Consider the following 13975-nt stretch of genomic DNA (forward strand, 5'->3'; position numbering starts at 1 on the left):
ATTCCCCCAGCCTGCCTATGGTCCCCCAGTGGCTAGAAATGGTGATAGGTGTAAACCGAGCCCTGGGTATCCTGCTCTGCCTTTGAGAAAATGAAAGCTCAGATGGGCCGATCTGGAATCTTCTCCTAATGAGGTCATAAGGGGAAAGGTTACCTCCCCTTTCTCTGCTTGCCCGCCCAGAGAATTTGGCCCACACATGAGCGAGAGACATCATGGCTTTCAAACGAGCAAAGTGGCAGTTGGTCAAGGCCACACCCCCACCCTCCACCTTGCCCCCCCTCTCTCCTCCTCAATAGCTACAGACACATAAATGGACCACTAAGGTCTATATAAAAGAGACTTCAGATACAGTATTAGGGGACCACTAAGGTCTATATAAAAGAGACTTCAGATACAGTATTAGGGGACCACTAAGGCCTATATAAAAGCATCCAAAGAGCACCATGTCATGGGACCTTTAAGAAGTAGGAGAATGGTCTCAACACATACTGTAAATGAACAGGTTTTCACTGGACAGGAAGTGTTTGAAAATCTGTAATCGGTAAAGTAACTAAATCTGTCAGACAAATTCAGTGGAGTGAAAAATGTATCCATGGAATGGAAGTATATAAAGTTGCATGAAATGGAAATGCTCAAACACAAGTACCTCAAATTTGTACTTAAGTACAGTACTTAAGTAAATGTACTTAGTTACATTCCACCACTGCAGACACGCAGGCAGCATCTACACATACTGAAAATCTAAATTGTACTTTTGACAGATGGAAAAATTAAATAAACATGCTCCAAATTTATAATTTAAAATTGACATGCTTTTATTAGAAAAATACTCCGAGGCATTGCAATAAAAGCGTTTTAACTGCTAAGTTTTCTAATAAATATTCATTATGTGTACTGAACTGGGAAATATGTAGACACAAACACGTTTTGGGGGGGTAGTGGTGGTATTCTATACGGAGAAGGGGGGGAACGGGGTGTTGTGGAGGGGGGGGACTTCATCAGATCTTCATCTGAACACAAAGAGGCGAGACAGAAACTCAATTACTGGGAAATGAAAGTCTCCTGTCTATGACAGTGACAGTGCGGTGGTGGTGTTGGTGGTGGGAGGGGGGCTACATCTCCGAGATGATACCATCAAAGTCCTCCTTTATTTTGCTTGAAGAGGAAGAGATGTCGCATCCCCTGTGCTGCCCGAGGGCCTGCTGATGTCATCTGCCTGTCAGACACAATGACGGGAAGCCTCGCTGCTGCCGGGAGTCGCACGTAAACGAGTGAATGGATGGATGGACAGGTGGATTCATCAGGTCCTACAATGAAACTGGTCAAGGCAGCGGTAATGGACAGAGAGTGCATTAGCATTTTCCTGCATACTTGTGACCTGATATGTGCTATGATGTATCCTGCACTGATGATAAGTCTGCACCCCCCTTTAGTGAATCCATATTGCTTTTCATCAGTGCTGGTGTGAGATGCTGTTTGGAATTCACATTGCAATATCAGAAGCTGCTCCGTGGTGCATCTGGGAGTTGGTTTGGTGGTGCTGCTGCTCCCTGCTCATGCTCCACCCTCGATCCTCAGAGACACAATAGAGCTGCAAGACAGAAAAGCAAGCAACTTCTTCGAAGTGTTTTTGGAGGCTCATGGCAAATCATGGCAGGCTAATCGTGTGTGTGTGTGTGTGTGTGTGTGTGTGTGTGTGTGTGTGTGTGTGTGTGTGTGTGTGTGTGTGTGTGTGTGTGTGTGTGTGTGTGTGTGTGCCTACAACTTGCCTATTTTCAGTAATATTATAAAAAAAGATCTTAAAAGTAAATGTTCTTTTCTATTTTTGTATTTTTTAAATGACCAGAAATAGAAGTCCACACTTGGTCGGTGAAGCCTGATAGTCCACTGTTGGTAACATTGATGTGTATATGTGTGTGTGTGTGTGTGTGTGTGTGTGTGTGTGTGTGTGTGTTAAGGACTTTGTTGCAGAGATAGATTTATCAGCGAGCCCTTTGTGACCGTCCCCAGCCTCCAGCCCAGGGAGGGGAGACAAACATGTGGTCTATCCAGATTATACCTCATTTGAGATCTACAATAGCCACATTAGAGCATTTATAAGGAGCCCTGACTCGTTAACTGTCACGCTGGTGACAGGTCACAGATGCGCGAATTGTTAACTGACCGCTGCTCACTGAAGCAAACCGCAGGATGAGACATCCATGAATGCTTATAAGAGTAAATCTGCCTGATAAAAATAAATCCCGAACTTAACCACTCACCGCTGCCAGACGCCATTTAATGAGATGCAGCCAGATTGCTAATTGACTTCCTGAATTCCACGTAGCCTATATCTCCATGGCAACTGAACCAGCCTTCTCTTTCCATACACACAGGACAGGGAGAAATTTTTTTTTTTGTTAAGCCTTCATTCACTCTGTTCTCATTTCTTCTCTGAATAATACATTGACGATAACATTTCAACTCTGTACCCATTCCAAACTATTAACTGCTAATGTTATTAGATGAATAATGAGCTTTAATCAATGCAACACATGATTACACAGATTCTATCTGTTAGGAGCATGAGGATTAATAGCTCAGATGTACAAGGCAGGACTGTGAGAGAAAGAGACTGTGAGGTAAGACCATTAAAAGAGAGATTGCAGTGGAGGCTGAGGGAGGAGGAGCACAGTGTCTGGCCCCCCTACTGACACCAACATGGCCCTCTCTGTTCTCTGTCAAAGTGACATCAACCAGTCCTGAATCACTGTTGCCGGCCTCCTGACGGCGCCTCTGTGAATCCCTCTCCCTCACTGACACACTGAACCACCCCCCCCATAGATCAGATCATGTGTCTACATCAGACGGGTAACAAGATCCAGGATGTGTCCAGGAAACAGGCTCCGTAGAAACATGCTGTAAATTGCACAAGAACACGCTGCAGACGTTAGTTCCTCTAAACAAACTCTTGATTTGTTTTTGCCACACTTTACTTCCTCTGTTCATGTTTACATCATAAACTTGTATTTTAAATATACATATTATATTTAATGCAGTCTTTCCACCCTGGTATCATGACCACATGTAGCCATATAAGCAGTTGGGTTTGTTGATTTTAAAGACTCATACAATTATTTATTTATTTTTATTTAGTGGTGTACTTCAACAACTTAGTATTGCACTTCTATATAGTTGGAGGACAAGTTACAAACTAAAAGAAGAATGATCCGAATTGAAGCATGAAAGATCAAGATATCCTGATGTTTAGTTCCTGGTATGAGTCAACCTCAAAATATGATGGATCCTACATTTGCCATACAGCAACTTGATAGCATCTTTTTATTAGACATCCATGTTTTTTTCAAACCCACGCTTCCAGTCTCAAGCACAATACTACATATCCCTGGTGACATCACAACAACGTCATAAGGGTTAGTTCCTCAGACTTTACAAAACTCCTTTAGAGACACAGAAGACAATATACAAATGTTTTTACCAGTGTTCATTTCGTCAATGAAAACCATAGAGACAATTATTTGTCTGTGACCTTTTTTCATACTGAAAGTGGACCTAAAACCGAAATTAAAAAAGTAACCCATCAAATCCAAAAACTACTGTATGTTATTTTTCATCAGCAAATAATAGCTATCTAACTACAATGGAAGGAGTCTCTGTCTCTCTGTGTGTCTGTCCTTAGATTTTCTATTCAACCATTCATCCTATCGACTTCACACATGGCCGGTGTATTGCTAAGGGCCCAAGGAAGTGCAATGTTGGGTGCGAGCTCTTGAGAGCTACAGGACATATTTATTAGTAGTGTGTTATGTGCACACTGTGTAGTGTATTGAGAGAGACCCCTATTAACTGTTACACTGCCAAATTGTATGCCGAGTACAGCTCGCTCTTCGTCGCTCGCTACAGTACATTCAAGAACAGATGAACACAGAGAGACCAGAGATGTTACATTGTGTTAAACTGAAACATTTCACAGCAAATCATGCGTATACTCTAGCCTTGCTAGGGGACGCAATGGTATGGCAGGTGCATTGCTCAAGACCCAGGATGCATAGCGTCAAGTGTGAAGTTGTTTGGTTTTCGAGAAAGCTGCAAGCTGCAATACCAGAGGCCAAGCAATCGGCCGGAACGGGCACTGCACCAACAATAATTTGAACCACTGCACAGGACAAATTAAATGATTACTGTTAAAAGTCTTATTCGACTACCTAGGCCTGTGTCAAATCACACATTTTACAAAATATCTGTTTTTCAGAAGTTGATTTAGCGGTGTGATGTGTTGAACTGTAGGTTATTTCAGTAATGCCACGTCTTTTCCAAATGTTAACTAACGTTACCAGTTCTCAAACGATAAAAAAGAAAAAGGACTAAATGTCTCCTGAAAAATAAATAAGAAGTATCACCCAAACAGCTTGGAAAGGTAAGCTAACGTTAATGAAAATTTATCAAGGGCTCTGTACGTGGACATACTGTTAACGTTACTTTTAGTTGACTATCTTTCGTGTTTATATGCTAACGATACCAATGATAGTAGTAGTAAATGTAGGTTGTCAATTATCTTACATACTGTTCCCCTGTATGCTGGCTGGAGGTACATTACAACATTACATTTAGCTGTTAGCTGGTGGTTACTAGCTAACGCCAGAAAGTGCACAGTATTTCAGTGACTACCGGTAAACAGAACAACACTATTGTGATAATGTTAACTGTATAAATAACTGTAGAATGCATAGAAAACAGAAAAAATGCTCAACAAAAAATAGATAGAATTTCACTGATGGAATAAATCAATCTTAAATTCACATGACAGTGCTTTAACTGCCAAGGTTTTGGTAATTTTGGGACCTAAAACAGGGTCACCGTCCAAGAAAAGAAAAAGAAATACTTAGTGCTTAAATTATTTTTTTCACCTACTGGCTGAAAATGTCACTTGTCACATTTAATGATGTCATGACAACACAGTGATCGTAATGTCGAGTAATTTGCAATATTTTATGCAAATGTTGCCACCTGCCATACAGACAGCTCTTTGCGATTACAGATAGTTTTTATTATCATAGCAGATAATAAGAGTGCGAATTTTCACCCTGACTAATGCTCCAAATATCAAAGGAAAAGTGTGAAGACACTGAAGCAAATGTGAGGGATTATTTCTATTGATTTCCATTGTTTCTTTTTAATTAGCCCCAGGGCTTAAGTCTTGATTAAATGGGGTTTCTGGATCTAAAGTTATTGATTTGTTAGTAGACTCCTTTACAGCAGCTTTTCTGGTTATTACCTATCCCCCCTGCTCCCCTGTGGGCAGCGTTTGCCCCTCTTCTAAACACGTAGTCGCCCCCTCGGATGGCTCCCGAAGACATTTAATTGAAACAGACAAAATAACACCCCTGTTATCCCGTGGGCCCAATTCTATTACCTTCTTATGAACGTCCCGTGAGAGCAGTGTGGAGCTGCAAACCAAGTGTAACACCGGTGCATAATTCACACCTTCAAAGCTCATCTTAGAATGCTCATACAGCCTGCAGGGCCGGTCAGAGCAGAAGACATGTTTTCCTATTGTAATACAGCTGCTGTATGACATCTCCCTTATCAGACACCTGATGATGTTGTTTATCCTTTAGCATCCATTCACACAATAACGAATTAATATACAAACATCGCTGTGTGTACATTCGAGCTCCCGCTTGTGTTCCCGGAGATCTGATATGACCATCTCTGTCGACCTATCTGCCCGAGTACAAGCGGAAAGGCAATTATTTGCATGATCACACAGCTATTGTGTTGCATCCAACCACAGAGAAATTTAATTATCTAATGGTAAATTCTTTCACAAGAGAAGCGGACCAACTTGGGCCAATCTTTTCTTGCCATAGTGCTTCATTTCTCCACACAGTATGGTCAGATGCATTTTTAAGTCTTGTGTATGAAGATAAGCTGCTCCACATGTGAAATTCAGGCTGGAAACTCAGCTCTTAGCTTGGTGGTTAAATGTTCTTAAAGGACCCGGCGCAAAATGAACCTAGGGATTAATTCTACATGTGTACCGAGTCGAACGCCGTGCAACCAGTAACATAGCTAAAGCACGGCGTTCGTCATTCGACTGGTCGTAACTGCTTTCCCAAGATGGCGCCCGTCTGTATACATGAACGGTATTGTCTTTATAAACTATCTTTTTAATAAACTGTCTGTACAATTACGAAGTTCTCAATGCTTCGGTTTACATGTAGGGACCCTCATTATGCTACCGTGGAAGTGTGGTGCTATTTTGAGCCTTGTTAGTGGTGTAGAAATAGCGATTTCTTTTTACTTTACCCTCTGCCCCGACGACTAGCGTTAGAAGCTAATTAGCGATTTGCTGGTCACATTTGATTAGCATGAAAACATATCCCAGAGAACGGTCGACTCCGTACACGTGTAATTAACCCCTAGGTTCATTTTGCGCCGGATTTGTCCTTTAATATTCACTGCACAGTTGTGAATTGCACAGCTTCTCCTGTGCTGATTTGCCTCTGATTTTCAACAATAAGGGATAATAAATATTATAATAGATTTGGAGTATGGATCCTGCACTACAGTCAAATCAATTGTCTCGCCTCAGTGGTCACAAAACACTAAGCCTCAACAGACGGCCAAGCTCATGCACGCTTGTAAAAATCACACATGTTCACATTTAATGATAACACTTCATCTTTATCAAGTGGTACAGCAGTTATATTACTGTGGGAAGAGAGGGAAAGCTTATTCCCCGTTTCCTCCTTTGTTAAATGATTGATGGCCGTTTGGCACCAGTCTCCCATCTCAACTCAAATTTCATATCTGCAATATTTGGATTGCTATGGTAACAGCTTTCATACTGTGAGCCCCCCCCCATCCTGCCTTCATCCAGACACCACGGTATCTCCCAGCCTTTATTGGGTGAGAGGATGGTCCTTGTCGCTCTCATAAAGAGTAAATTATTCCATGAAGGCATATGATGAAGCTCTTCGAGCAGAGCAATGCGTTGTCCCTGGGGGGAGCGCCTATGTACAGAGCAATCTGCCACAGGAAAACGCCCTATCCCAACCTGCTGCTGATATTAATTACGAATCGAAAGCTACGCCTGTGCCTCCAGCGCTTCCTGTGTGATGCTGGGAGGCGCTACGAGGCTGGCTCGGCAGGAGCCACGGGGAAGCTACAGATGTTGCTCACACATTTTTATAGTAGAAAGCAAGAGAGGCTCTGGCTTTATTCTGATCTCTTTGCTGCAGGTGGATTGGTAAGAGCCAAGCCACTGGAAGTCTGAACAGAGAGCCTACATGCAATAAATCACAGCTGCCCTCGATGATCATGCAGCATGTGCTCAGTCAAAGATTTGTCTGCTTCAACTCCCATGATGTATTCCTGCAATATAGCTTACAGCATATTGTAAATAAAAAATTGTACTCAGAACCTTCATTGGTTGTACGACTGCTGGTTCCTGTAGGCGGATCTTTATGTGTGCAATAGCACTATTTCATTCAACAGTCTAATGCCTGCAAGGTTAAAAAATGATTAATTAATTAATTATATTTGCAAGTGCATTATGCCAAACCAAAGCTATCTGTATTCTGAGAGATCTGCTATGCACGGACTCAGTGGTATTATTGGATTTTAGTGTTCAGTGTCTCCTTATTACCACGATAATGTTTTGGACTATAAAACAGAATTTAAATAGAGTTCACCAATTGGGAAATACACTTATGTACTTTTTTTCTTAGAGTAAGATTAGAAGTCCAGACTATCGCGTCGGTGCATTAGCAATGGAGCTGTAGCAAGGACGTATTTAGCCTAGCTTAGCATAAAGACTGATAGCAGGAAAAACTGCTAGCTACCCAAAGTTAAATGTGCCTACAACCACCTCTAATTAAAGGATGACTTATGAACAGGGTGTATCTTGTATGTTTAATCTCTACACAAAAAGGACAAAAGAAACAACAAGTTGCAGTCTTAGGTTGAGTTAAGTGCTGAAGCTATTTCTTGATAAACTAACAGTTTATCAATCTGCCCAGTGCTACTGTGCACCCTCTGTTGCTACGCCTGCACACTCACTCTGACGACAGAAGGGTTTAGGAAGCTGCGCAAAATCACTTCTCCCAGCTGTTGCTACTAAGAATTACTTGTAGCATGTAAATCCCCTTTAAAACCCAAGTTAGAGCTGACATTATAAAACAAACAGGATACAATATGTGAATTAGGCAGCTTTAGCACTTTAGAGGACATGCACTGGCAATAGAGCTTAACAGTCCCGCCTACAGCCGGTTCCGGAAGTCAAAATACAATGCAATTTCTCCATTGACAATTGGAGTATAAGCCATAAAATCGTAACCGGCGATGGTAGACTTAAAACCAGCTACGACATGACTAAGCGATTCTATATGCTCATATAGATGCCAAAAGTTCATGGGGCACCAACCTTGTTTTGAGATAAATGTCTTTTAGTCGGGATGTCTTGGGTAAGTACTCCATTACCCACAATCCTGAACAATCCCACTATCCCACAGTGATGCCTCTGATTGGTGGAACTCATGCTGAGGCGCATGTCCATGATAATCCTGTTTTACGAGGATTTAAGAATCATGATCTGTTCCACGCTTCTGCCGTTAGCCTCCATCAGGAAGCTAATGTTAGTTTAGCTAACTGCTAGCTGACAGCTTGATTCAGTCTAAAATAACGTTAACTCAAACTAAATACTGGGTAAAGCAGGCTACAGCTGACGTAACAGCTGTTATATATTTTAACAGTTATTTTCAGGTTTTATTTTGAGGGTCTTTTAAAGTTATTATATGCTGTCTCAGCTAGCGGTTAGCTGAATTAGCTGTTAGCTAAACTAACGTAGCTTCCTTTATTCAGTGGTACACCGTGGTTTATGGGATGAGTAGTTCCTTCGCTCTATAAGTGAAAATATGTACACAGTCTTGTACCTTTGACTTTTTGGGGATTTTCTGTTCTTTTTTTCACTCAAAATGATATGTTGTATGCTTATGAGTCACGTCGTAGCTGGTTAGCCTAAGTCATGGTCTAAAACTCTTTATATATGGATTTTTGCAGACGTCAATGGGAGAAATGAATGGGAAATTTACTTCTGGAACAAGGTCTGACGGAGGAGGGTCATACCATGACCTTAAAACTGAAGCATCTAAATGGAATTCAGCCATCATTAATTTGATTATTTACACCTGCACGGCACGGCACAGTGGCTTAGTGGTTAGCACTGCTGCCTCACAGGAAGCAGGTCCCCGGTCTGGGCAGAGTCCAACCCCGGCCCGGGCAGGGCCTTTCTGTGTGGAGTTTGCATGTCCTCCCCGTGTCTGGTGGGTTTCTTCCGGGTGCTTGACAATGTGCATTGTCCTAATAAATAAAGAAATCCTAAATCTGTGCTTTTCCTACTGTGACATGTTAAAATGTCTCCTGTGAAGAAGGACTTTAATGGTGTTAAGAATACTGCACAGCATGATGGGTTGAAGAAATGTTTTGCTTCTCAAATTAAAATAATTTAAATTAAAGCTGCTCTTATCAATGACTTTAAAAAAGCCTGTGTGGCCTGTATCACATATATTACACATAATAATAATGAAGCCACCAACTGTGCTCCAAGAGGCTGGGGGAGGAGCAGCTGAGTGATATAGTGACTCACATCAGTAGACCACCACAGATGCAAAAGGTGTAATAACCTTCCTGCCATTGGGATAAAAAACACATGTTAACTGTTTGTTTGTGTAAGTGTGAAATGACACTGCAAATGCAGTTTAACTTATTGGATCATCACCATGTTAGTCACTTAAAGTAAATATCAGCATCAAGGATAAAAGCTTATAAACAAAATGTTATAAATGGGAATAAATGTTCATGTAAAATCCCTTTGAAATGGCCTTTGAATTCCGCTTTAGATAAATAAAACACTGTGCAGCATTGTTATGGGCTTTTGGCAACACAATCCATCTTAATTTCTGGTGAAAGCCTATAGGCTGACTGGTATAGAGCGGCGAACAGCACACAGCCTGCATATTTACTTCCAGCTCATTTATTCTCATTATGCAGCCCTGCAGACCTCAATGAGGGGATTTCTGCCCCACAGGGATATTCCATGATACAGAAGAAGTGAGAAGGAGAGAGATGGGGGAACACATCAGGAAAAACAAGACGGAAGCTGGGCGATGGGGGGTGCATTCATTCATGCTCTGCCCGTGAACTTTGACATCTTTGACAACGTAGGGACTGTTTTCAGAGCCTACGTTGACGGCACCAGCTCATTCTTTGCCCCTTGCTCAGTCTCCATTGGAAGTTTCACATTTGCTGTCAAGTAATGAGGCCCTGCCCTGTCTAGCATGGAGGTGCCATGATTTCATATCTTGTTTTTTTTTTCTCTCCAGTAATTATGGTTTATTTGGCCAACAACATGTCACCTGGGAAATAATGAAGTCTCAACATATATTTTTTTCTGAGGGAAGGAGAATATCGTAGAGAAAATCTGTATTACATGTTATTTTAGAACAGGCGTTACAAAAGTGTGGGTTATCATAAGGTTCATAGGTTGCTGAAAAATAGGCAGTATTTAATTAAAATAGTTCAATTATTTTTCTTCAACAACACTGGCATTTGCTCACTAAACCAAAGTTGGTTTTAATGTGGTTTACAAATAAAGCCCCTGGAAACCTGGTTTAAAATCTTAAGTAGCCTATTTATTTAATTGAAAACAGCAATAAAGAGAAGTCATTACAGAATGTACATATATTGTATTAATTTTGTCAGGATCCGGCTGAGACTGACTGCCTTTGTGCCACTCTTGTAGCCTTTTTGTGTGTCTTGTTGTGATTTGTGCTTGGTACTTTGTTCCGTGTTCTGTCTTACTGTGGTAGTCTTTTTTTTCTGTTTTGCTCTGTTCCCTGTTTTATTTTGAAAGTCTCACTCTTTTATAGATTTTTTTTCAGAAATATTAATTTATCTGCTGTGGAAGGACTCAGCCTACTTCTTTTTTTACAGATAATTTCTCCAGCCTTTGAAAAAATCCTCTCACAAGGGACACTTGTTGCTGGCATGCAAAGATATTTTTTAGCAAGGACATACAAATGAGGAAAGATTACTGCTCTCTCTTTCCCAGTAAGTCAGGGGATCATGTGTTCTGGGCAAAAACGCATCGTTGAGGTATTTTTTCACTTCCACTGTGGCATCGGCTGTAGCATTGTGTATCGTCTGGGTTTCACGGATGCGATCATCAAAAAGTTTCCATAAACTGTCCTGTGGTTCTACTGGTGTTGATGTTGATGATGATGATGATGATGATGATGGGCCTGATGTTGACATTTGTGGCTCTGCATGAAAATGAAAACAGCAATTAGTAACAAATCCTAAACTGACGGCATATATGAAGTATACATTACATGAATCAGATTACATAACAGACTGAAACTGCTCACCAGGAGTTGCGTTTGAACGCATCAGCGAAGCACACTCCAGAGTGATGTGCCTTTCAGCATCCTGGGCTTTGGCAGGACTTCCAAATGCCACATATTTGAACCTTGGGTCCAGCAGTGTAGCCAGTGCCAAGGCTCTAAAGGCCTTATACCCTCCACATCTGGATTGCAGACCTATGAGCCAAAACAGGAGAAAACCATAATAATTATAATAATTTCAACAATATGACAGTCATGGCCAATTACATGGGTAGTATTGTCATTGTTGGCCTACCTAATTGTACAGTTGATTCCTGTGTTGCCTGTCCTTTTTTCTGTGCAAGCTTGTGCTGCATCATCCTGTACAGTGGTATGAGCTTTGAAGCGGACACTCTCTGTTCCTCTGACATCTCTGTTGTTGCAAGTTTGAATGGTTGCAGTAGTGACAATGATTGGTGAATAATGTCATACTCAAGACTTGTCAGGGGAGCAGTATCACGTTGCTCATACAAGCGTTGTAGCACGTCGAATGTGCTTTTCCATCTTGTCTCAACCTCCTGTATCAGTTTCAGAGTTGGTCTGGCCATCAAGCCCTGCATCTCCACAAGCTTGTCCTTTGCTTTGCAGCTGGATCTGAACAACCCCACTATCTTTCTGGCTTTCTGGCGTATTTCATTGATGACTGGGGTTTGATCTAGGGCCTTTTTCACAATCAAATTTAAATTATGAGCAAAACATGGGACATGGCGAAGGTGGAGTAGCTGGGCACTTAGGATCATGTTGGATGCATTGTCAGTCACCATGCACTGAACTTTGGAGGTTATTCCCCACTCAGCCATTAGCAAGGCTTTAGCCTCCATGAGATGATGGGCTGTGTGGGTTTGGTAAAACCTCCTTACACCCAGTACAACAGTTGCCATTTTTGCCTCTGGTGTTATGTAATGGCAAGTTACACCAAGATATCCGTCCATATTAATGGAGGACCACATGTCAGCTGTAAGGCTAACAAATTCTGCCTTTTGTAGGTCCTCCATTGTCTTCTCCTTGGTTTTGTTGTACCTTTCACTGACCATTGTTTTAAGCACCTTCCGGGATGGGAGGACATAGCTTGGATCAAGCTTGTTCACAAAGGCCCTGAAACCCTCATCCTCCACAATGGTGAAGGGCTGCAGATCCTTCACCATCATGTTTAGTAGAGCCTCATCCAGTTCCCTCTGTCTGCCTTTTAAAAGAGAAGATAAAACATACTTTCAGACATATACATTGAAAACAAATACAGCTTCAAATACTGCACAGCTATTAAAGGTATACTGGTTTATTATTTGGAAACCTTCCTTAACAACATGTTATGAACGTTATGCTCAGTGTGCAGAGAAAGATAAAACGGAATGTAGAACTACAACAATTAGGAAAACCAAAATGATGCCTTCACTGGCTGTAGATTGGGTACTCAAATGCAGACCTGTAAAATGTATATTCATAAAATATATTATATTGACAACATATTATATTATATTCACAGTGAAGCTGTTTTTTTTAACATGAATGGCAGTTGTGATTGGGACAGTGTAGGGTTTAGGTTGACACAGGCCTATGGACTTTATAAACAGTGTCCCAACAGTTTATTATATTTCAATCATAATTATATTTCAAACAATGCATACCTTGCTTAGATGGCCCAGCAGTGTCAGTAGCAGGCCTAGGTACAGGAGGAATGCTACCATCCTCTGCACCCTGCAAAATGGCAGGATGAGTGCTCCTCAAATGGCGCATCATGGATGATGTATTGTTGCAGTAGGCTAGCTGCCGATCACAATACATACATCTCACTTTATTTGGGGTTTCCAAATGGAAATGCTCCCACACCACAGATGTACGGCATCTCTTCTGTGGAGCCTCCATTTTTCTATCTATCTATCTATCTATCTATCTATCTATCTATCTATCTATCTATCTATCTATCTATCTATATGAATATATCTATCTATATCTATCTATATCTATCTATATCTATATCTATGTATATGAATATATATATATCTATATCTATCTATCTATATCTATATCTATATATATATGAATGTATATCTTTATCTATCTATCTATATCTATATATATATATGTATATATATCTATCTATCTATCTATATATATATATATATATATATATATATATATATATATATATACTGTATATATCTATATCTATATATGTATATATATCTATCTATATATCTATCTCTATCTATCTGTGTGTACCTATTTATCTATCGCTCTATCTATCTATCTGTGTATCTGTGTATCTGTGTATCTTCCTATCAATATGTTAATGTGTCACTATGTATACTCTGTCTGTCTCTAGCCTATCAGTCAATGTGTAAATGTAAATGTAAGCCTAAATATAACTAAACAAATCGCACTATGAATGTCACTACCAAAAAGCCGCTATTTCAAAACTCCTCTCACAAAAACCCACAAGGTCAAAATGCGTTGACTTCACTTTTATACAGATGTGCGATTGTGTGTTCCCGACCCTGTCAATCAAACGCTGATTCATGCCACCTGTTGAA

Source organism: Perca flavescens, chromosome 4 (genome assembly GCF_004354835.1).
Source record: "Perca flavescens isolate YP-PL-M2 chromosome 4, PFLA_1.0, whole genome shotgun sequence".
In the NCBI taxonomy this organism is placed as follows: Eukaryota; Metazoa; Chordata; class Actinopteri; order Perciformes; family Percidae; genus Perca; species Perca flavescens.